Below are 23,930 nucleotides of genomic sequence, written 5' to 3' on the forward strand. Positions count from 1 at the left end.
CTTGTTTACCAGAGAGGAGATCCGGTACAAGAATCTAGTTCGTTGGTTGACTTTTTTTATTACATTGGATGCCATTTTGTCACAGGAAAGATTTGCCTCTAGGATGGAACCCAGGTAGGTAATTTCATCTTTCCTTGTGACAATATTGTCCCCCACTGTAACTGAGAAGCCGTCGGTCTTGCTGAGTTTGTTATTTGAACCGAAGAGAATGGACTCTGTTTTGCCCATGTGTAATGATAGTTTGTTATCAGCGAGCCATATGCAGATTTTGTCTAGTTCCGAGCTGAGGGTTTTTTCAACCTGCAACTTGTTCTTGTCAGAGACCAGCAGGGCTGAGTCGTCCGCAAACAGGAACAAGTTGCAGTCACAGGCTGACGACATGTCATTTGCATAAATTAGGAACAGTAGCGGTCCTAGTATGCTTCCTTGTGGAACACCACAGCTCACTGTGAGGGGGGGGATAGAGTACCGTTAACCTCCACCATCTGTTCTCTCCCCTCCAGGTAGAATTGCATCCAGCTCACTGATAAACTATCAAAAGAAATTGCTTTGTTAGGGTTTGTAACCGACCCCAAGCGCAACGGCACAGAGAGAGTTGTTTCAGAGTTAGCCAAAAACAAGGGCGTGTTTATTCTCAGAGTCACAAGATTGAATTAGGTGGAAAACAGAACAAACGGGGAATCTGGCATGTGAAGAATGTTTGCAGCTCTGCAGACTCTCCCAGACGGTGATGGTGAGGAATTTGCCTGTGACGTCTGAGCCGCTCTGCAGATCCCCCCAGCATACACTCCAAGTGGAAACGGAGGGAGAGAGAGAAATCCCAGTTAGCTCAGCGCACAACAGTAACAGAGAGGTGACTGATCCAAAACAATTATCCAAGTGACTTGATCTTCGGTGTGATACACACAGTTAGCAGAGTCCAGAGAAAAAACAACGCAGTAATCCAAGGTGTAAATCCAACAAAAATAGGTGAGAACAGTAACAAAAACGGGATCTCTTTGGTGTTTCACAAACACACAAAAAACGAGTGATCCAAAAAGAACTGTCTCCAAAAACTCACCAGAGCGCAACGCGTAATGCGGGCAGATAAACGAGGCGTAGCTTCGTACGGGGAATAAGGTTCTCCAACAGGGATACTTCACGAGAGTCCTGGGGAGCAACAGACAGCGACGGGAAAGAAAGGCAGATGCAGGGAATATTCTAAACGATCCAACATCGATATTAGGGGGAACAGAGTATATAAAGCCCTCTGGGGCGCTGATTAGAACACACATCAGGTGCGTGATGGTAATTGATACTTGACTTAGAAGTGTGCGTTCGGCCACGGACCAATCATCACAGAATCCTCACAGAACCTTAAAGGAACGGAGCGTGGCGGGGAATGCAATTACTCAACAAAGTACCTTAAAGGAACGGAGCGTGTGGCCGGGAACGGACCAATCATCACAGTACTTTAAGAAGCCTGTGGTGGGGAAAGAACCAATCCTCACAGTACTCCCCCCTCCACGGGAGCCACCCGGCGACCCACTCGGCCCCGGCCTGCCCGGACGGGACCGAAGGAAGCCGGCGATCAGGGGCACTGGAGAGGGGGACAAGGACAGAGGACCGGCGAGGGAGGCCGGAGACGGGGACAGGGGCCCGACAGCGGAGGCCGGGCACGGGGACAGAGGACCGGCGAGGGAGGCCGGAGACGGGGACAGAGGACCGGCGAGGGAGGCCGGAGACGGGGACAGGGGCCCCACAGCGGAGGCCGGGCACGGGGATCCTCTTCCGTCCCTACCCCGAGTAGGGCTCTGCTGCTCTGAAAGGAATCCTCCTCCTCCTCGGATGCTGCAGACGGGCAGCGCAGAACACAGGGGGTCCCAGGGGACCGGGGCGAGAACACGCCATCCCCCCGTGGAATAGGGAGCGATGGCGAGCCGGGGTCCGAGGGAGAACACGCCATCCCCCCGTGGAATAGGGAGCGATGGCGAGCCGGGGTCCGAGGGAGAACACGCCATCCCCCCGTGGAATAGGAAGCGATGGCGAGCCGGGGTCCGAGGGAGAACACGACATCCCCCCGTGGAATAGGGAGCGATGGCGAGCCGGGGTCCGAGGGAGAACACGCCATCCCCCCGTGGAATAGGGAGCGATGGCGAGCCAGGGTCCGAGGGAGAACACGCCATCCCCCCGTGGAATCGGGGCCAGGAGACGGCGTGGAGGCCGGGCCGGGCGTAGAAGCTGGACCGGGCGTAGCGGCTGGGCCAGGCGAGGGAGCCGGACCAGGCGTGGAGGCCGGGCCGGGCGTAGAAGCTGGACCGGGCCAGGCGAGGGAGCCGGACCAGGTGTGGAGGCTGGGCGTCGAAGCTGGACCGGGCCAGGCGTGGGAGCCGGACCAGGCGATGAGGCAGGGCTAGCTGCCTGGGCACAAGCTAGCTGAAAGGGCAGTCCTAGCTGTGGGAAAGCTAGACACAAAGTGGAGGCCATGCTAGCTGGGGAAGCTACACGTAAAGTGGGGCTAGCAGAGGGACTGGGTTAGCTGCCTGGGCATGGCTAGCCACAGGGCCTATGCTAGCTGCAAGGGCTGCATTAACATAGAGGCTGTGCTAGCAGCCGGGGCTAAGCTAGCAGACTGGGGCCATGCTGGTAGTAGAGGCCTGGCAAGCTGCAGGGGCTCTCTCTGTGTCGGCTGGGGTCGTCATGGTTGGATCGTAATGTTAGGGTTTGTAACCGACCCCAAGCGCAACGGCACAGAGAGAGTTGTTTCAGAGTTAGCCAAAAACAAGGGTGTGTTTATTCTCAGAGTCACAAGATTGAATTAGGTGGAAAACAGAACAAACGGGGAATCTGGCATGTGAAGAATGTTTGCGGCTCTGCAGACTCTCCCAGACGGTGATGGTGAGGAATTTGCCTGTGACGTCTGAGCCGCTCTGCAGATCCCCCCAGCATACACTCCAAGTGGAAACGGAGGGAGAGAGAGAAATCCCAGTTAGCTCAGCGCACAACAGTAACAGAGAGGTGACTGATCCAAAACAATTATCCAAGTGACTTGATCTTCGGTGTGATACACACAGTTAGCAGAGTCCAGAGAAAAAACAACACGGTAATCCAAGGTGTAAATCCAACAACAAAAATAGGTGAGAACAGTAACAAAAACGGGATCTCTTCGGTGTTTCACAAACACACAAAAAACGAGTGATCCAAAAAGAACTGTCTCCAAAAACTCACCAGAGCGCAACGCGTAATGCGGGCAGATAAACGAGGCGTAGCTTCGTACAGGGAATAAGGTTCTCCAACAGGGATACTTCACGAGAGTCCTGGGGAGCAACAGACAGCGACGGGAAAGAAAGGCAGTATTCAAAACGATCCAACATCGATATTAGGGGGAACAGAGTATATAAAGCCCTCTGGGGCGCTGATTAGAACACACATCAGGTGCGTGATGGTAATTGATACTTGACTTAGAAGTGTGCGTTCGGCCACGGACCAATCATCACAGAATCCTCACAGAACCTTAAAGGAACGGAGCGTGGCGGGGAATGCAATTACTCAACAAAGTACCTTAAAGGAACGGAGCGTGTGGCCGGGAACAGACCAATCATCACAGTACTTTAAGAAGCCTGTGGTGGGGAAAGAACCAATCCTCACATGCTTTTAGCTTGTCAATCAGAATGGAGTGATTGACAGTGTTGAAGGCCTTTTGTAGGTCCAGCATGACCATGCCGCAGTATTTGCCCGCGTCCACCTCTTGTTTGATGTGGTTGTTCAAATAGAGAAGGCATGTCAGTGGAGTGGGACGTTCTGAAGCCAGATTGGAACTCGTAGATTCAATTTTTTTCCGCCAGGTACTTTTCGACCTGTTCGTAGACTATTTTCTCCATGACTTTCGAGATGGAGGTAAGAATAGAGACAGGGTAGTAGTTGCCTGGGTCTAATTTGCTGCCCTTTTGTGCAGAGGGGTCACTCTCGCAATTTTGAAGTCCTTGGGGACGTGTCCCTGTTTTATAGAGAGGTTTATTATGTGTGTGATGACTGGGGTGATGGCGGCTGCTGAGTCTCTGAGGAATTTGGAGGGGATGTTGTCATGGCCAGTGGCCTTGTTAGGTTGGGGGGCGCTAAATTTTTTAGTATCTCATCGGTTGTTACCATTTCTAGTTTGAAGTCGTCTTTGAGGACCCCTAGGTTTTTGTAGTATGCTACTATGTGTTCTACCCCATAATGCCCTGAGTGGGAGGGTAGTTTGTTTACCAGTGTTGTGGCTATGTTTGTGAAGAAGATGTTTAAGTAATTGGCTACATCCAGCTTGTCTGTGATGAGCGTGTTGTCCGTCTTTATGTTTATGTTTGAGAATCTGGTTTTAAGTTTTTTACTGCAGCCTAGTTGATTATTGAGTAATTTCCAAAGTTCACATGGTTTGTTTTTGTTTTCCTCAGTTTTGTCATTGATGACATTTCTTTTTGCGGTTTTGATCATGGTGTTGACGTCATTTCTTAGTCTGTTTCTTTGAATTTTTTGTTCAACCACGTGGGCTTGGAGTTCACTGTTTGAGCTTTTGGAAAGCTTTGTCTGACTTTTATGAAGTTCAGAGCATTTTTTGTCTCTGGTTTTCATAGCAGCCAGTATTTCAGTGTGCATCCATGGCTCAGCGTGATTTTTAACCCTGGTGGTTCTTAGGGGTGCCATGTTGTTGAGTATTGTTGTGAATTTGGTTTTGAATCCAAGCCATGTTTCTTCAACCTGTGTACCACTGAGTTCATCTGACCAGTCCATGCTCCCCAGTTCTTGGTTAAAGGCCTCTCTAGAGTAGGTTTTGAGGTCTCTAGATGTGACTGTTTTGTGACAGCCGGCCTTCTGTTTTAGCTTTTTGCGGGTACAGAAAATCATATAATGATCACTTAACCCGCATGCTATCACCCCTTTATTGGAGATCATGGACTTGTCAGAGGTCAAAATGAGGTCAATGGTGGTTTGTGTCGAATCACATACCCTTGTGGGTTGGGTGATTAGCTGGCTGAAACCGTGCAGATCAGAAAACCTACTGAAGGCCTTGAAGACGGGTGCTGCTTTACGCAGCATATCCGTGTTCCAGTCCCCAATACGAATTTTTTCTACCCCCTCCACCCCAGCTAATCACCCATCCAGTGTGTCATAGAAGCCACTCTGTTCTGGCGGTCTATATATTGTGCCTACTGCCTACTAGTACTGGTTTCGCCCTATCGAATAAGATTTCAATCCAAACAGTTTCAATTTCGTCATGGTTAAGGTCAGTACGGTTGATGAATTTGGTATCTTTGTGTATATACACACAGACACCACCTCCATATTGATTCCTATCCCTCCTGACTATTGAGTAGTTTTCGATTTCAATCTCTGGATCCTGTACAGATGCGTCTAGTTTTGTTTCTGTGAAACCGGAAGAAGTCTACACATGGTAGAAGTAACTGGATATGCCGCCCGCACGTTTGTGCAAGTGGAGAATAGTTTTAAATGGAAACGCAAGTCAGTCTACCTAAATATTACATTTCTAATTCACTGGTCCTACAGTTTTAAACAGAAACAAGTCAGTCTACCTAAAGATTACATTTCTAATTCACTGGTCCTATAGTTTTAAACAGAAACAAGTCTGTCTACCTAAAGATTACATTTCTAATTCACTGGTCCTACAGTTTTAAACAGAAACAAGTCCGTCTACCTAAAGATTACATTTCTAATTCACTGGTTCTACAGTTTTAAACAGAAACAAGTCTGTCTACCTAAAGATTACATTTCTAATTCACTGGTCAGTGGTCCTATAGTTTTAAACAGAAACAAGTATGTCTACCTAAATATTACATTTATAATTCACTGGTCCTACAGTTTTAAACAGAAACAAGTCAGTCTACATAAAGATTACATTTATAATTCACTCATTCAAAAAAGCAGTGTCGATAGATGATGTCCAACACTGAAGCCAGAGCAGAGAGTCTGCAGTTACCACAGCTCGCCACTAGAGGGTAGTGTCGGATAGATATTCAACACTGAAGCCAGAGCAGAGACGCTGCAGTTACCACAGCTTGCCACTAGAGGGTAGTCGCATATGGCCAAATAACATGGGAGAGTCAGTAAATATGATTTCATACTAATATTTCATAAAATACAGTAACAATAAGGAACGCTTCACGAATTTGCGTGTCATCCTTTCTGAGGGGCCATGCTAATCTTCTCCGTATCGTTCCAATTTTAGTATATGTCTAGCCGAAGCTTCGACAAAGAGAACATTAGCCGGTGAGATATATATACCGTCAGCCCCCAAAACTACAGGACCAGTGGATTAGAAATGTAATCTTTAGGTAGAGTGAGTTGTTTCTGTTTAAAACTACAGGACCAGTGGATTAGAAATGTAATCTTTAGGTAGAGTGAGTTGTTTCTGTTTAAAACTACAGGACCAGTGGATTAGAAATGTAATCTTTAGGTAGAGTGAGTTGTTTCTGTTTAAAACTACAGGACCAGTGGATTAGAAATGTAATCTTTAGGTAGAGTGAGTTGTGTTTATGCTTAACCCTTTCACTGCCACACTACAGAAGGTTAACCCTTTACTATCACACTACCGACGGTTACCTGTAGTGTGGCAGTGAAAGGGTTAACCTGCTGTTGTGTGGCAGTGAAAGGGTTAACCTTCTGTGTATTGTCACAGTGAAAGGGTTAAAACTATAGGACCAGTGGATTAGAAATGTAATCTTTAGGTAGACTGACTTGTGTTTCCATTAGACACAAGAATTGGGACAATCGGCACCCATTGGCACAGAGAAGATGGATTTAGAGGGTGGGATAGCCGCGCCCCCTAGTGGCGTGGACAGGATATTTCAATGCAATTTCTCCTTGTGATGCTGAATGACCGACGAGATTTCAGGTTGGAAATCGAGCTTAGACTTGACTTCAGCTGATATATAATATATACTATATACTTTTATATGAATTCCTCTAGTTTCTTTGTTTACATACATTGTTTACAGCTTGTTATATTATTATTATTATTATTATTATTATTATTATTATTATTATTATTATTATTATTATTATTATTATTATTATTATTATTATTATTATTATTATTATTATTATTATTATTATTATAATATTTTTTTGCCATCTTGGTCTATATACTTATTGTTTATGTGTCTTGTAAGCCCATATGGGCTGGGCATACATCTGTATGTAAGACACAAAAATAAAAAACATCAATCAATCAAATAAGAGGCGGCAGGCAGAGGCAAGGAAGGTTATGAAAAATAAATTAAACCTGCCAAGTGCAGGTACGATTGTGGCTGACCCCTACCACCCCTCTGACTGGGCCAAAACCTCACGCCACACGTTTCTTCCCCTCTGCAGTGAGCCTCATCAACAAGGCTCGGGACCCTCACTAACACCCCCCACTGTGTACATTAACATGCAATTTGATTGATTGCACCCACAACTTGATCAGTGATTTGTTTCACGTCGGAGGTGGGATTCGAACAGGCGACTCTCTGTGTGAGGTGAGATCCCCGCCCCTCTCTGTTTGAGTGGAGGGGGATGGGGTGCAAGGAGGGGGGGAGAAGGCGGGGATCTCACCTCACCTCGCCTGTTCGAATCCCACCTCCGACGTGAAACAAATCACTGATCAAGTTGTGGAATATGTGGGTAGAGAGCATTTAGGTAAGAAACGTCAACACAAGGAGGCCAATAACTTATCCAAGTCCCAGGTGATGCTCTGTTTGAGCTTCCAACAGGACACTCTCACACTCGCAGTCGACTCTAGTTCAAAACGGCTAACGTTACCATTAACACCTGTGAGAGGAGCAACACGACCGTAGCATTAAAATAAGTACCGTTCAGTCGTCGTAGTAATCAGGATAAATAGGCAACTAAGGAATTAGGACCACCCAGACCAAATTTAAACATAAAGCAAGTATCTACAAGGTACAACGTATAACCGGGGATTTTCGACGCCCTGGTAGTGGCTAGCAGGATGCTACAATGCCATCCAGAACTTCACAAGCACTATGCAGGCCATAAAGTAAGATATAGAACCGTGTCATAACCAAATGTAATGTAATGTAAGCCTATATAATGTAGTGAACACATTTTGTTTGTATCTTTGGAAATGATAATAACCTTTTTGTGTAACAACGTTAAGTCAGCAATTTGTCTTTTTCCAGGCCAGTCCCATGGTGTAGTGGTTAACACTGTCGCCTCACAGCAAGAAGGTCCAGGGTTCGATTCCCGCTTGGGGACCAGGTTTCCATGATGCCAGGTACCCAGGTGGGGTATCTCCCAGGCCTTTCTGTGTGGAGTTTGCATGTTCTCCCCGTGCTCGCAAGGGTTTCCCCCCTGATAAGATAAACCCAATGGAAAAACATGCACAACAACAGATCGCTAACGCTGTGGCGTCCTTGACGAAGACGGACAGGAGCACTTGGATTGGTCCCCTGGCGCGGCTCACGTTGACGCCTGTCTGCTCCCGGCTGCCCTTGGGGGGGAAGGACGACGGGATGGGTTAATCGCAGAGACAAATCGCATCTGCGATCCTAAAGAGACAATACATGCGTGTGTGTTCCGGTGTGTGCTAAACTAACCGCTGTGTGTACCACTAAAACATTGAGTGTCGTTGCATGCCGAATAAAGACCTCTGCTACAGGTCCTGCATTATATTACATTATATATTATATATTATATATAAAGTAATATTATCTATAAAACTGAATAAGACCGAGAGTTTGTATTTCTTCTGGTTTTTAAGACAGGAATTGTAGGTATAATGGCATGTCTCACTCGTACACTAACACTATTGGCCTGTGTGCCTTCAGGGGCCGCATTTAATCTCCAGAGCAGCAGCGTTGAGCCACAGGGGAATGTAATTTAGGTCGTTAATTACATTCACTAAAAATCTAGCATTTTCATGATTCCATCTCAACAATTGCTCCATATCCTCTGATTAAAACACCTTAGTGAGGATCTGCCTGCTCTAGTCCCTAAATCAAACACACCCACACTTTACTCTGTCAGTCCAATTGTACCTCAGTGTGACAATAAAAGATTACAGAAAAGAGCAATAAGGACAATAAACAAGGTAGGATATAAGATAAGATATTCCTTTATTGATCCCCTTGGGGAAATGCAGGCATCATATCAGCATGGGGGAGGGGGAGGGGAGGTACAGGTAGTAAAAACAAGCAGTGTATATATATATATAGAACACACAAACCCACTGTTTCTTAAATCAAACACCTTGAGATGTATGGATCTGGTCAAATTGAAAACATCACAAATCACGTACAAAGCCAGAAATAACATGTTGCCAAAAAAAATATACAAAAGATTTTCAGGGAAAGAAAAGGTGGCTATAATCTGAGAGGAGAGCTAAACTTAAAAAATAAAAATAAAACTCAGAACCAAAATGAAAAGTATGTGCATGTCAATCTGTGGGGTGGACTTGTGGAACAGTCTGGCGTTAGAGATAAAAGAGTACAAACATAAATCAGTTTACAAAGATGTACAAAAATATTTCTTAATTAAATGGGTATCTGGAAGAGGAAGTGTGTTGATTGGGAGTATGTGTAAAATGGAAATAAAAAATTGAAGAAATGATGTGTATGTCATATGGTATTTATTTAGTATATATAAATGTATTGGATTTATGTAATTTATGGATTTAATTACAGCGTTTATACGTAATTAACAATAGAATAGAAATATATAATTTGAGTTAAAAAGGGGTAGGAATGGAAAAAAAGTATACTTCTTCCTACTCCTTTTCCGAACAGGGTGAACTGATTTGTTTATCAGTTTCTCTTTTTGTTGTCAAATGAACAGACTCAGATATCCAACACTGAGGGGAGGCTCTGCAGTTACCACAGCTCACCACTAGAGGGTAGTAAGTAGCATATGGCCAAATAACATGGAGAATAATATTTCACAGCCGTTTTATGATAATAATAATCATAATGATATTAATAATAAGGAACGCTTCACGAATTTGTGTGACAGAGAAACACACACACACACACGAAGATAGGTAGAGAGCTTTTAGGTAAGAAACGTCAACATGTCAAAATACTTCCCAAAGATCAGTGAATACCACAACCACAACACCAGAGGGAGCTCCACAAATCATGTTAAACCCAGATTCGGCTCAAACAAGGGACTAAACACGTTTCACAATTATGCCACATCAATGTGGAACACCCTACCCAAAGCTGTAAAGGAATGTGAATCCCTACCCACATTCAAAACCGCTCTTAAAGAGCACCTACGGGAGGCTGCAATTCGAATCTGGCCACCGTAAATGTCCAAACCCCCTCCTAATAGACAGTCTCCTCCCCATTATGTATATACTCTCTGTCAGGATCTATGGGTAACAGTCAGTCCCGGCGCCATGGGCGGGCATTAGGGGGCCGGGCCCGCCCACTGAGTCAGCTGTGCCCACCCTGGTAAAAAAAATAATTTTTAATCAAAGTAAACTATCCAAATCCTTAGTCGGGGACAGCCCTAGTGGGCACTGGTGTCAACAACAACACTACTGAAGCTAGCACGGCACTCTGTGAGAATTCGTTTTCTACCCTCAAGAACGTCTTTACAGAACATCGCCTTAGTATGCTTCATCGACGCAACTAAGGCCAATTTAATTCAGTTGGCATTTGAGAAGGACTTAACAAAAAAGTTCAGGAATGAGTGGAGGGGCAGTGTTTTAAGAAGATTTCACTCTGTCCCCAAACACCGCTTGCCTCTTATGATGGTGAGTAGCCTGGAGGAATTTTGTTTGCTTTTTTATGCACCTTATTTTTGTCAGTTCAGTTCAGTTTGTCAGTGAATTCAGAAGTGTTGAATAAATGGAGACTTTTCAAAGATATAGAATAGAATAGAATAGAAATGTATTATCCTGAGGGAAACTTGACACTGCAAATCACTCAACATTAAACATTTAGACAGAACAAGTCACAAATAAGAATAACAAAACAAATGGCCTAAGAATAGAATAAAATGAAATAGAATAAAAATAGAATAAAAGATACAGTAAATAAATACAGTAAAATATACTGAAGTCTACAGTAGGTGTAGGAAGATGGTAATTGTCACTCTGTGCTCAGTGATGCAGTGAGGCACAGTGATGCATTGTATAGTCTGATGGCTGTCGGAATGAAGGACTTCCTGTGCCGTTCAGTGCTGCATTTAGGTAGTGTGAGCCTATAACATGCTCATCCTGTCAGCCAAGTATGTGTATAGTGGGTGGGAGGGGTTTTCCCTGATGGCCTGGAGCTTAGCAAGGTTCCTCCTCTCCGCCACCCTCGCTAGAGTCCAGCTCCACCCCAACCACGCTACTGGCCTTCTTGACCATCTTATCCAGCCTGTTTGTGTCCCCTGCTCTCAGTCCGCTGCCCCAGCAGGTCTGTTATATATATATCAGTTCAGTCTGTTTTTGTATAAGTGAAAGTTCTTAAGATAGAGAGAAATTAGATTTTTCAATTGCCTCTCTGCTGTTTAGTTCAGCACCGTGGGCAGCGCCAAGCAAGCCACAGCGCCGCTGTCCCAGCTGAAACGTATAAAAGGGAACCTGTGTTGAAAAACCATTGTGCCCCCCCGAGAACATTTTATGCCCCCCCACTCATTTGTTTCTGCAGCCTGGTCTGGTAACAGTACTGTATATTTGCATATCATATATGTCACAAATGTAACAGTACTATATACCTGTATGTCATGTATGTCCCTATGCCATAAATGTCATGATGTCATGTATGTCATAAATGTCACTATGAATTGAAAATGGGGGACCCTGATGTAAACAAGACGAAAGTCTTTCTCTGGTCTGCATCCCCTTAACAATTGTATGTATTGAGCCGTACTGTATTGTACCAATTCTGCAATCTGTTAAATAACGTTTTCATTCATTCATTCATTCAGTCTTGTTTACATCAGGGTCCCCCATTTTCAATTCATAATGACATTTATGACATACATGACATACAGATAATACAGTACTGTTACATCCAGACATTTATTTTTTAAGTGAAGTCACTTGTCTCCTATCATTTAATTGGTCAATTATATTAGTACTTCGGGATCTAGGCGTAGTAGATATATAGTCGGTATTTTAAGCGGAAGTGGAGGAGGGGAAAGGGGACATGTCACGCAGCCCATGTGTCGTTAGCGCTTCCTGATTGCTGATCTGGACCGTACAAGCAAAACTGTACATTGGAATATCGACTAAACCATACTTGGTTCCAAGAAGATGGTCTCGTTTATTATTGGGTTAGGACATTTACTGTACATTGGAGGGGGTTGGGTTAGGACATTTACAGGGGCCAGTTTCGAATTGCAGTCTCCCGTAGGTGCTCTTTGAGAGTGGTTTTGAAAGTGGGTAGTGATTCACATTCCTTTACAGCTTTGGGTAGGGCGTTCCACATTGATGTGGCATAATTGCTAAACGTGTTTAGTCCCTTGTTTGAGCCGAATCTGGGTTTAACATGATTTGTGGAGCTCCCTCTGGTGTTGTGATCTATACATCGACACCTCCCGTATAGGTGCTCTCAAAGAGCACCTACGGGAGGCTGCCATTCTAAACTGGCCCCGGTAAAATGTCCAAACCCCCCCACTCACCCCCTCCTAATGTACAGTTTCCTCCCCCTCGTATGTATATATTTTCTGTTAGGATCTCTGTTTAACAGTACTTAATATTTGCATATCTTGTATGTCACAAATGTAACAGTACTGTATATCTGTATGTCGTGTATGTCATAAATGTCATGATGTATATCTGTATACCTGTATGTTGTGTATGTCATAAATGTCATTATGAATTGAAAATGGAGGACCCTGATGTAAACAAGACGAAAGTATTTCTCTGGTCTGCATCCCCTTAACAATTGTGTGTATTGAGCCGTACTGTATTGTACCCATTCTGCAATCTGTTTTGTTGCAAACAGTTTTCAATCAATCAATCCCACGCCGTACAGTATTTTCTGTATGCAAACCTTGTTTCTCCCCCCTCTGATGGAACAGTCCACATTCATTTGTGCGTCATCTCGCGTCGTCCAGACTCCGTTGACAATCTGCGCATGTGTATGGGGAGTAGGTGCTGGAAAAGGGACTTGATCTCGGCCGATTTAGTTCTGATCGATTAGGAATGGGTCGCGCCGTGTTCAGGAAACTCAGGCGCATAAAAGTCTATTGGATCGTGTCTCTAGCGCCCCCCACAGCCGTATCTGCAACCACTTACATCACGGCTCTCATCTAGTAGGGTATATCTGCAGAGCCACAGAGCCCAACGTCTGGGCGGGGCTTCGTGGCGTGGACTAGCCTTGTGGCGTCTCTACAATTCGTAGCCGCATTTCTGCAGACCCCTCTCTGATTGGTTGAGGCCATTTCTGTAGACCCCTCTCTGATTGGCCGAGCGCGCGCATGCGCATGAGCCGCGACAAGCTCCTCCAGCCAGGAGTCGAAACTCCGTTAAGCTCCAGAGAGAGGCTGAAAACCCACAGTTGTTGCCCGACGGATGGGAGCCGAATCCCGGATCCGAGTTTTCTGATGAATAGCCCCAAAACATGGAGGTCGCAAACGCAATTTATACGCATGGAAGTATTGATTACGCCATAACGAATCATTAAACAAATATACCGTTAACTGGAATATGTTGTGTGTGCCTTTACACATATGTTGGATAGGATTCATTGGTTTGTCATTAACCAATAATAAACTTTCTGAATATGATTTGGGAGGGTTATAATAGAAGAAAGACAGTGTAAACAATATAAAGTTATGTGAATAAACCGCGAAATAATAACTAATTCCTTGGTCAATAGAAGTCTCTGATACTTTCTGAATATGATTTGGGAGGGTTATAATAGAAGAAAGACAGTGTAAACAATATAACGTTATGTGAATAAACCGCGAAATAACTGCGAAATAACAACGTTATGTTATATAATGGAATAAACCGCGAAGTCACGCGAAATAAATAACGTTATACGCGAATCTGGTAGTACATTTTTTTTTTTTTTTTTTTTTGGTCTTTTTCCCCTCCATTTTCCTCCGATTTTCTCCCATCCCAATGTTAGTCGTATGCCAATTCCCAGTCCCTTCCTGGTCGCTGCGCACTTACCCCCCACAGTCAGATCATCTGGGAGAGTGGAGGCTACCACGTGCTTCCTCCGACACACGTCCAGCCAATCACCGCTTCTTTTCACCTGGCAGCGCGGATTCTCATCGAGAGGGCGTAGCGTGTGGGAGGACCACACTATCCCCCTCGAGTCCTATCCGCGCTTAGCAGGCGCCCCGACCGAACTGTAGGAGTCGCTGTTTACAACGACCCGGACCCACCCCGCCAGCTTCTCCCACCCTCTAATACAGCCAATTGTATTAGTGCAGACGGCCAGCCAAGCTGGTGACAACCCCGGAGCTGTGAGCTGGATTCGAACAGGCGAATCCAGCTCACAGCTCCGGGGCTGGTGACGAACGCAATCTCTGCTCGGCCACCTAACCGCCCTGGTAGTACATTTCTGCTTATCTTCTTGATATGATAACATTACATCCGCCTTTTACGGCGTGACGAGCTAAACCAATCAGAGAGGGGCTTCGCTCAACCAATCAGAGAGGGGTCTGCAGAAATGGAGCTCAACCAATCAGAGAGGGGTCTGCAGAAATGCGGCTACGAATTGTAGAGACGCGGCCTTGTGGCATGGACCTGGCTTTGCACTACTGCGAATGCGGATGAGGGGGGCTCTCTCGCTCTCTCTCGTTTACGACATACACAACTTTCGTCTTGTTTACATCAGGGTCCCCCATTTTCAATTCATCATAACATGACATACAGATAGACAGTACTGTTACATCTAGACATTTATGACATACCAGATCTACAAATATACTAGACATTTATGACATACCAGATCTACAAATATACTAGACATTTATGACATACCAGATCTACAAATATACTAGACATTTATGACATACCAGATCTACAAATATACAGCACTGTTTGTGATACAAAAATAGTCTAAAAAGAGAGTATATACATTTGAGGGGGAATAAACTGTACATTGGAAGAGGTTGGGTAGGTGGGGAAAACTGTACATTGGAGGGGGTTGGGTGGGGGGAAAACTGTACATTGGAGGGGGTTGGGTGGGGGGGACTGTGCATTGGAGGATTGGAAGAGGTTGGGTAGGTGCCTTTCTTAGCCTTTCCTGAGCTAGACATTATCAAACAGATCTATAAGCAGATGTATGGATGTCTGGCATCTTTGTCATGGCAGCTAAAGCTTCTTTGGGTTTAGTGTCTGTGGCTGTGCAGGGATTCATGGGGAAAGAAACAGGTTGGTACGTAATGGGCTGCTGGAGTTAAAATGACTTGTACCTGAGGCCTGCCTGGACACATGACATAAGTGGTGGTCCACCCGTCACTTTACCATGACTGCACATTAACCTGGCACACAACATACTTGTTCACATGTCATTTTTCTTTCACTCTAAAGGAAATATGTCTCACATACAGTAGACCCCCCCAGTACTTTGTGGAGACGAAGATGGGAGGCCCGTCTGTGGACCTGATGATGAGTACCAGTCTTCTCCTCAGACATATAAAATCAGTTTTTCAATACAAGTACGACTCATGACACAGAACATTAGTATGCAAAATAAAAAATGAACACAGATTTGAGTGTGAATGAAAACTTTATTTAACATATTGCAGAATGGGTACAATACAGTACCGCTCAATACACACAATTGTTAAGGGGATGCAGACCAGAGAAAGTCGTTTGTCTTGTTTACATCAGGGTCCCCCATTTTCAATTCATATTGACATAGGGACATACAGGTATTTAGTACCGATACATTTGTGACATATACGGTATTCAAATATACAGCACTGTTACCCATAGATCCTGACAGAGTATATACACATATGATGGGGAGGGGACTGTACATTAGGAGGGGGTGGGTGGGAGAGAAATATACATACGGTGGTGAGTAGACTGTACATTTGGAGGGGGTGGGTGGGAGAGAAATATACATACGGTGGGGAGTAGACTGTACATTAGGAGGGGGTGGGTGGGAGAGAAATATACATACGGTGGGGAGTAGACTGTACATTAGGAGGGGGTGGGTGGGAGAGAAATATACATACGGTGGGGAGTAGACTGTACATTAGGAGGGGGTGGGTGGGAGAGAAATATACATACGGTGGGGAGTAGACTGTACATTAGGAGGGGGTGGGTGGGAGAGAAATATACATACGGTGGGGAGTAGACTGTACATTAGGAGGGGGTGGGTGGGAGAGAAATATACATACGGTGGGGAGAGAATATATACATGCAGCGGGGAGAAGACTGTCTGACGTGTGCCCCTCTCACCCAACGTGGATTCTGCTATTCTCCCAGGACGGCGGATGTGTGCTCCTCTCACCCAACGTGGATTCTGCTATTCTCCCAGGACGGCGGATGTGTGCCCCTCTCAAGTCTCACCCAAACGGCAGAATCAGCTCCGATAGAATGTTTAGTTAATAGCTATCAAAGCCTTTTAGTTTATAATTCCTTATACAGATTACGTTTATAAGACATGCATTACTAATTTCACTTACACATAGCACAAAGTGGTTTTCGGTCCAGGCTGGAAAGACTATTGCATGTTTCATCTTCATGTCAGCCTAATATTTATGAAACATGAGTTTGCCATTAGAGTAGGGATGTGCAGTGCCATTATGCTTATTCAATTTACTAACTGAATGATTATATTTATGTCATCAATTTCACCCAACCCCCTCCAATGTACAGTTTTCCCCACCTACCCAACCTCTTCCAATGTACAGTTTATTCCCCCTCAAATGTATATACTCTCTTTTTAGACTATTTTTGTATCACAAACAGTGCTGTGTGTATACAGAGAGAGAGCGAGAGAGCGAGAGCCCCCCCCTCATCCGCATGCGCTGTAGAGAGAGAGAGAGAGAGAGAGAGAGAGAGAGAGAGAGAGAGAGAGAGAGAGAGAGAGAGAGAGAGAGAGAGAGAGAGAGCGAGAGCCCCCCCTGTAGTGATATGCAGTAGGTACCATATAATGCCGGTGTGCAACCCGGACAATATATAAGAGTGCACCAGTATGTATGAGCGTCGCTATGTCAACCAAGTAAACTTGAGTCCAGTCTGCAACTTGTTGTCTTCATTGTCTCGATAACACTTCATGGTGACAGCGGTAACAGTAGTGGATTGCTACAAGCAGGACGGGAGATTGTCTGAGGATAATTATGCATCGGCAGTAGTAGGAAACCCGTCACTCCGTCAGCGCTAACTCGGCGCTAATGAAGCAATCTGACAGCTGACACCTGACAGCAGCAGTCCACACGCTGGAAGCGCAACCCGAGTGAGAAGACGTCATGGCATCACATTTGCCAACAATGAATTGGGCCGACCCGGATCAGGGTGAGGCTATTTCATTGTTTAAACAAAAAATGTCTTGTGGTAAATTCCCAACATAGATCTCATGATTAACTAATGTGTAGAAATACTTGGCCCTCAAAACAATAATTCATAGATTGTGTGTGTGTTTACATAGACTGATTGCCATTGAACTGTGGCCACACAGGTCGATTTACACATGAAGTGAGTGGTCAAATGATTCTATCTACGACAGGAACCCACGGGCCGTCTGCCATGGCCTGGGACAATGGGCTCTGTAAGATCAAAACAAAGACCAAAAGGTCACATAAACATGTTATCTCGCTGGAGTTTCCTGTCACACACACACAGAGACACACACAGACACATAGACACACACAGACACACACACACACACACACACACACACACACATAGTCACACACACAGACACACACACACTCACACACTCACACACACACAGTCACACACACACACACACACTCACACACACACATTTTCACATACACATCCACACACACACACACACAGAAGATCTCCAAACAAGCTAACTATTTCCTGGTATATTGTTAAAATAGTAATTTGTATCTTGAATTCTGAAGTCATGGAAGTAAGTTAAAATCATACTTAAAGTAGGTAATTAGTTAATGTGCCTGTTCTGTTTTCATTTAGGTTCAATATGATTAATTGATTGTTCTATATGGCATTGATTTATATTCTATTCTAAAAGAATGATTAAAGTCAACAGACTTAGTGATAAAGAAATATATCTGTGTTTATGTGGGCAATTGTAATTAAAATACAGATATTAGGAAATGAAAATGATGCAATGTTTATATTGTTGACTGTAAGGACAGCGTCTGTTAGTATTATGTGAAGGGGGTTGGGCTATTAAGCCAAACCCCTATTTTTCAAATATCAGATTAACAGTCCTGTGATTGGAGGAAATAATGTGATGATGTCATCAACTCCGAGACACTGGGCCTTGGCTATAAGAATGGGTGTGTGATGGGGGGAGAGGGACTCTGAAACAACCAACCAACAGGACAAGACCTCTCCACCTATCTCAACCAAGGCAGCAGAAGGACAAAGGACTTTTTGGAGGGAAAACAGACTGCTTTGTTTTGTCAGCCAAGACAACAAAGACCATCAACAACTTATCAACTATCATTCTTTATACTGTAATATTAGTCTGGTTGTATCACTTACGGCATAGTGTTTGTGATCACAACTATAGCATTTTCTTATAGTAATTTGTATACACTCTTAAACTTTGATTAAACAACTGTTATACTACTTTCCTCCAAATTCCTTCTGCCTGCACCGCTCAGTTAGTTTGAAGAGAAGTGATTCCCAGAGCTTTAAAGGTATTGAATCACAACGCAGAGTACCAGCAAACAGGTTCTGATCAGAGCAGAACCGAAACAGCTTGGGAATCCACTTCAGTCTCTTTACCTGGAAGATGAGGAAATAGTCGGCGATGCTAAACAGGCACGGAAAATATGTCGTGGCATTGGAGATGAAGGACTGAAACGGCTGAATGCTAGTGGACTCAGTGAGGCTGACAAGAAAAAGCCAGCCAAACTATGGGAATTCTATGAAGGTCAGTTAAAATTGAATGTTAACTTTAGAATCCATAGGCTCCAATTAATGCAATATAGACAAAAAACAGACGAAAGCATTGATGATTTTGTGACCAGAGCCAGAACATTAGCTCAAAAATGCCAGTTTATTGATGAAGAGCTCAATGAACGTTTAATGGAGCTGATCATTGCCAGCACACCCCACGATGCTCTGAGGAATGACCTGTACAGCAAACCCAAAGGCCATCCTCTACAAGAGGTGCTACAAGAGGGGCGGAAATATGAAGCCCTATCAGCAGGAAATGAACAGTTACACCAACTGGGTATGTCACATGGTGAGAAAATACATGCAGTGGACAGAGGGCGAATATGCCAAAACTGTGGCAGGAGCCATAAACCCCGTCAATGTCCTGCATTCAACGATGAATGCTCTGCCTGTGGTACCAGAGGCCACTGGGCGAAGTGCTGCAGGAAAAGCAGGCGGCAGGGACAACAACGCTTCGGTCAAAGCCAAAGAAGCAAGTCTCCACCACCACCACAAAGACAGGACAGACAACAGGCCTCCAGGAGTTACCACAGACAGCGGGGTGAGTCCCATATCAATGCTATAGACAGCACAGAGGCTGATGAAGAAGGGGAGTACCAAACAAAATTCTACTCAATCACCATCAGTGAGAAGTGCATGCACAGCATTGAGAGCAAGCCACCCAGAGAAGAGACATACACAACACTGAACGTGAGACCACCTGACCTACCAGGCCACAGACATACACTCCGTCTAAAAATAGACACAGGGGCATCAGGCAATACTCTTCCACTACGCACCTTCAGACAGATGTATGGCAAGGATGCGTGTGCGCAGGAAAAGCTGAGGAAAAATTACAGGAGGCTATCGGCATACAGTGGTCATCAGATTCCCTGTATGGGTACTATCGACATTCCATGCCAGTACAAAGACTCACAATGGATCAATGCCAGGTTCTATGTTGTGGATGTGCCAGGTCCAGCTGTAGTTGGACTGCCAACCAGTGAGCTGTTAAACCTGGTAACTGTCAATGTTGATACAGTAAACAAGAAGGTTAACAACAGCCAGAAACCACTGAAGAGGATATCAAACATTGCGGAGCTAAAGAAAGCTTACCCAGACCAGTTTGATAAATTAGGCAATTTTAGTGGAACCGCTAAGCTCTTCTTGAAAAAGGATGCTGAACCTTTCATTGACCCACCACGGAAATGCAGTATCCACATCAAAGACAAGCTAAAATCAGAGCTGGATAAAATGGTGGAGCAAGGTGTAATAAGAAAGGTGGAAGAACACACAGACTGGTGCTCCAGTCTGACGTACGGCACGAAAAAAGACGGCTCCCTTAGGCTATGCCTAGATCCTCAAAAACTGAATGCCAGCCTTAGGAGATGCCCACACAAAATTCCAACTGTGGAGGAATTAAACCCAGAATTTGCTAATGCCAAAATATTTAGCAAGCTTGACGCAAAAGCAGGGTATTGGTCTATACACCTGGATAAAGACTCACAACTCCTAACAACATTCCGGACTCCATTTGGCCGGTACTGCTGGAAGCGCTTACCCTTCGGTCTGAGTGTGTCTCAAGACCTCTTCCAGGCCAAGATGGACCAGATCCTAGAGGGGCTCCAAGGTGTGGTCAGCATAGCTGATGACATAGCAGTATATGGAGCAAACGAGGAAGAGCATGACAAGAACCTGACCAACCTGATGCAACGAGCTGGCGAGGCAGGTGTTGTTTTCAACAGCGACAGATGCACCATAAAACAAAGCAGCATTTCCTTCTTCGGCAACCTGTACACAGGCAAGGGCATCATGCCAGACCCAGATAAGATCAGGGACATACAACACATGCCAACACCCCAAAACAAAGATGATCTGCACAGATTCATGGGAATGCTAACATACCTGTCCCCCTATATACCAAAGTTTGCAGATAAGGCTCACACCTTGAGGGGGCTGCTAAAAAAACGAAGCTCCATGGATATGGGACACTGACCACCAGAAATGCTTCGAGGACCTGAAGTCTACGGTCACCGAGCATGCATGTCTGAAGTACTATGACCCAAACACACCTTTAACCCTTGAAGTGGATGCATCACAGAAGGGATTGGGCATTGCTTTGGTGCAGAACAACAGGCCCATCGCCTTTGGCTCAAAGACACTGACTGACTGCCAGTCAAGATACAGCAATATAGAGCGAGAGATGCTAGCCATTGTATATGGGATGCAGCGATACCACACGTACCTATATGGGAAATCGTTTCTCGTGGTAACAGACCACAAACCACTCGTGACCATATGTGCAAAACCACTGCATGCTGCACCACCACGACTCCAGCGCATGCTGATAAAGACACAAGGGTACAATTATGAAGTCATGTACCGACCCGGTACTCAAATGATCCTGGCAGACACCCTCAGCCGGTTGCCAAACCCAGAAAACCATGGGGACATAGAGCTAGATGAGCGCATTGATGGAGTTGATATGGAGATCGAGGATCAGAAGCAATATGCCATTGCATTAATAAACTTCTCCCCTGAGAAACAGGACGCTCTCCGTACAGAAACAGTGAGGGATCTCAAACTTAATGCCCTCAAAGAAGTCATTCACCTAGGATGGCCAGAGCACATCAAAGACCTGCCGAAGGACCTGCGTGCTTACTGGTCCTTCAGGGATGAGCTCGCAATGGAAGCAGGAGTCATATTCAAAGGTAGACAGGTACTCATCCCAGACTCCATGACTGAGGACATCCTGAAACAGTTACATGTGGGCCACCAAGGGATTGAGAAAACGCGTCGCCTTGCCAGAGAAAGTGTCTATTGGATCAAAATGAATGATGACATCGAAAGGGTGTGCAGATCCTGCAGAGTGTGTGTGGAACATCAAGATGCAAACCCAAAAGAACCTCTCCACCCACACCACATACCATCCAAACCATGGCAGTCTATCGCTTCTGACCTATTTGAGGTCAAAGGTCGCCAGTTCCTTCTGACTGTGGACAGGTATTCCAAATATCCACTGGTGAATGTAAACCTAAATAAGGGGGGGGATTTGCACTTGGTGATGTGATTTCAGTGGACTATTGACATAAGAGTGTTCCGCTAATTATATGGGGCGATGCTGCTAAACAGGGGGGATGTAGTGATATTCAGGTCCCCAATACCCGGCTCTGCACCATGGGTGACCGAGCCTTCTGCACGGCTGCACCACGCCTGTGGAACAGCCTCCCCATCCAGCTGAGGGCACCACAGAGCCTGGACTCTTTTAAAGCAGGCCTGAAAACCTATCTGTTTAAAAAGGCCTTTGACTGTTAGCTTTTTATTTAAATTTTATTGCGCTTTGTTTTTAAATTGTCTGTTTATACTATGTTTTTAATTAACTATGTTCTATTTTTATTCTGTATTTTATTTTATTTGTTTTACTAATAACTATTTTATTTTATTCTTTTTTTTTTTTTCTTTTTTTTTTTTTTTTTAACTGTTTTAACCATGTAGTGTAGCACTTTGGGATCCCAGCGAACAAAAAGTGCATTACAAATCCAATCTATTATTATTATTATTTGCAGTAGGTACCATATAATGCCGGTGTGCAACCCGGACAATATATAAGAGTGCACCAGTATGTATGAGCGTCGCTATGTCAACCAAGTAAACTTGAGTCCAGTCTGCAACTTGTTGTCTTCATTGTCTCGATAACACTTCACCCCCCCCTCATCCGCATGCGCAGTAGAGAGAGAGAGAGAGAGAGAGAGAGAGAGAGAGAGAGAGAGAGAGAGAGAGAGAGAGAGAGAGAGAGAGAGAGAGAGAGAGAGAGAGAGAGAGAGAGAGAGAGAGAGAGAGAGAGAGAGACCCCCCCTCATCCGCATGCGCAGTAGTGCAAAGCCAGGTCTATGCAGATGTTATTGCTCTCATTCACATTCATTCATTTGCTCCCCCCGCTATCTCCTCCCCGATTTCAGATCGCGGAACCCGAACACGGAACTGCAGCTCCGTTGGTAAAAGATACACGCAGCCGGACTAGGTCATTACTAGTGATGTGCCAAACGGATCATTTCAGTGAGTGAGCGATTCGATACACGCTCACCGCAATGAACCGATTCACGTAAGCGGCTCACGGATCATTGACACTTCCGGAGGAAGTTCCGTAAGCCAAAACAAGAAGCGTGAGCGCGAGCGCGAAAAAAATGTGGCCGATGTTATACAATTACATACAATTATACATACAATTGTTAAGGGGATGCAGACCAGAGAAAGACTTTCGTCTTGTTTACATCAGGATCCCCCTGTTTACATCAGTAATCATCGGTAACATTTAGAATTGATTTCAAGGTCCTCCTCCTTATATACAAAGGATAAACATTGCAATCATCTACAATGTTAGATGAAAATCAGGGATGCAGCCTTTGCTAACTATGCACCAAAGTTATGGAACACACTACCTATGGACATTAGGGAAGCTAGATATCTTAATATTTTCAGAAATAAGCTAAAAACGTACCTCTTCACCATAGCCTTCTAATACACCCCGCTGACTGTTGATTGTACTGTAGCACTATTTTACTCTGGCCATTCTATTGCATAATTTTACTATCTATTCTACTATTCTATTATTGCACTGTATTATTGGTGTGCAAACCAGTCAACTTACAAAAAAGAGCCTGTTGGAGGATTTCAACAAGATAAATGCGACAACATTGCAAAATATTTCACTATAATATTTCAAAGTGAAGTAAAAAATATTATAATAATTATTTGATCATGTTAAATAAGTGTGACTGACTGACGTCTGTGACTCACAGCACACAGCAGGCGCAGCAGGCGTCGGTGTCGGGACACGCCTATTCATAGACTACTGTTGTTTGACAAAAGACACTCATTAGCGCCACTCGACTCCTATACAACCAAATAAGTAGTATGCTATTCATTCAGTTGTCTGTGTCAATGT

This window comes from Notolepis coatsorum (genome assembly GCF_963971535.1).
Source record: "Notolepis coatsorum genome assembly, chromosome: 9".
NCBI lineage: Eukaryota > Metazoa > Chordata > Actinopteri > Aulopiformes > Paralepididae > Notolepis > Notolepis coatsorum.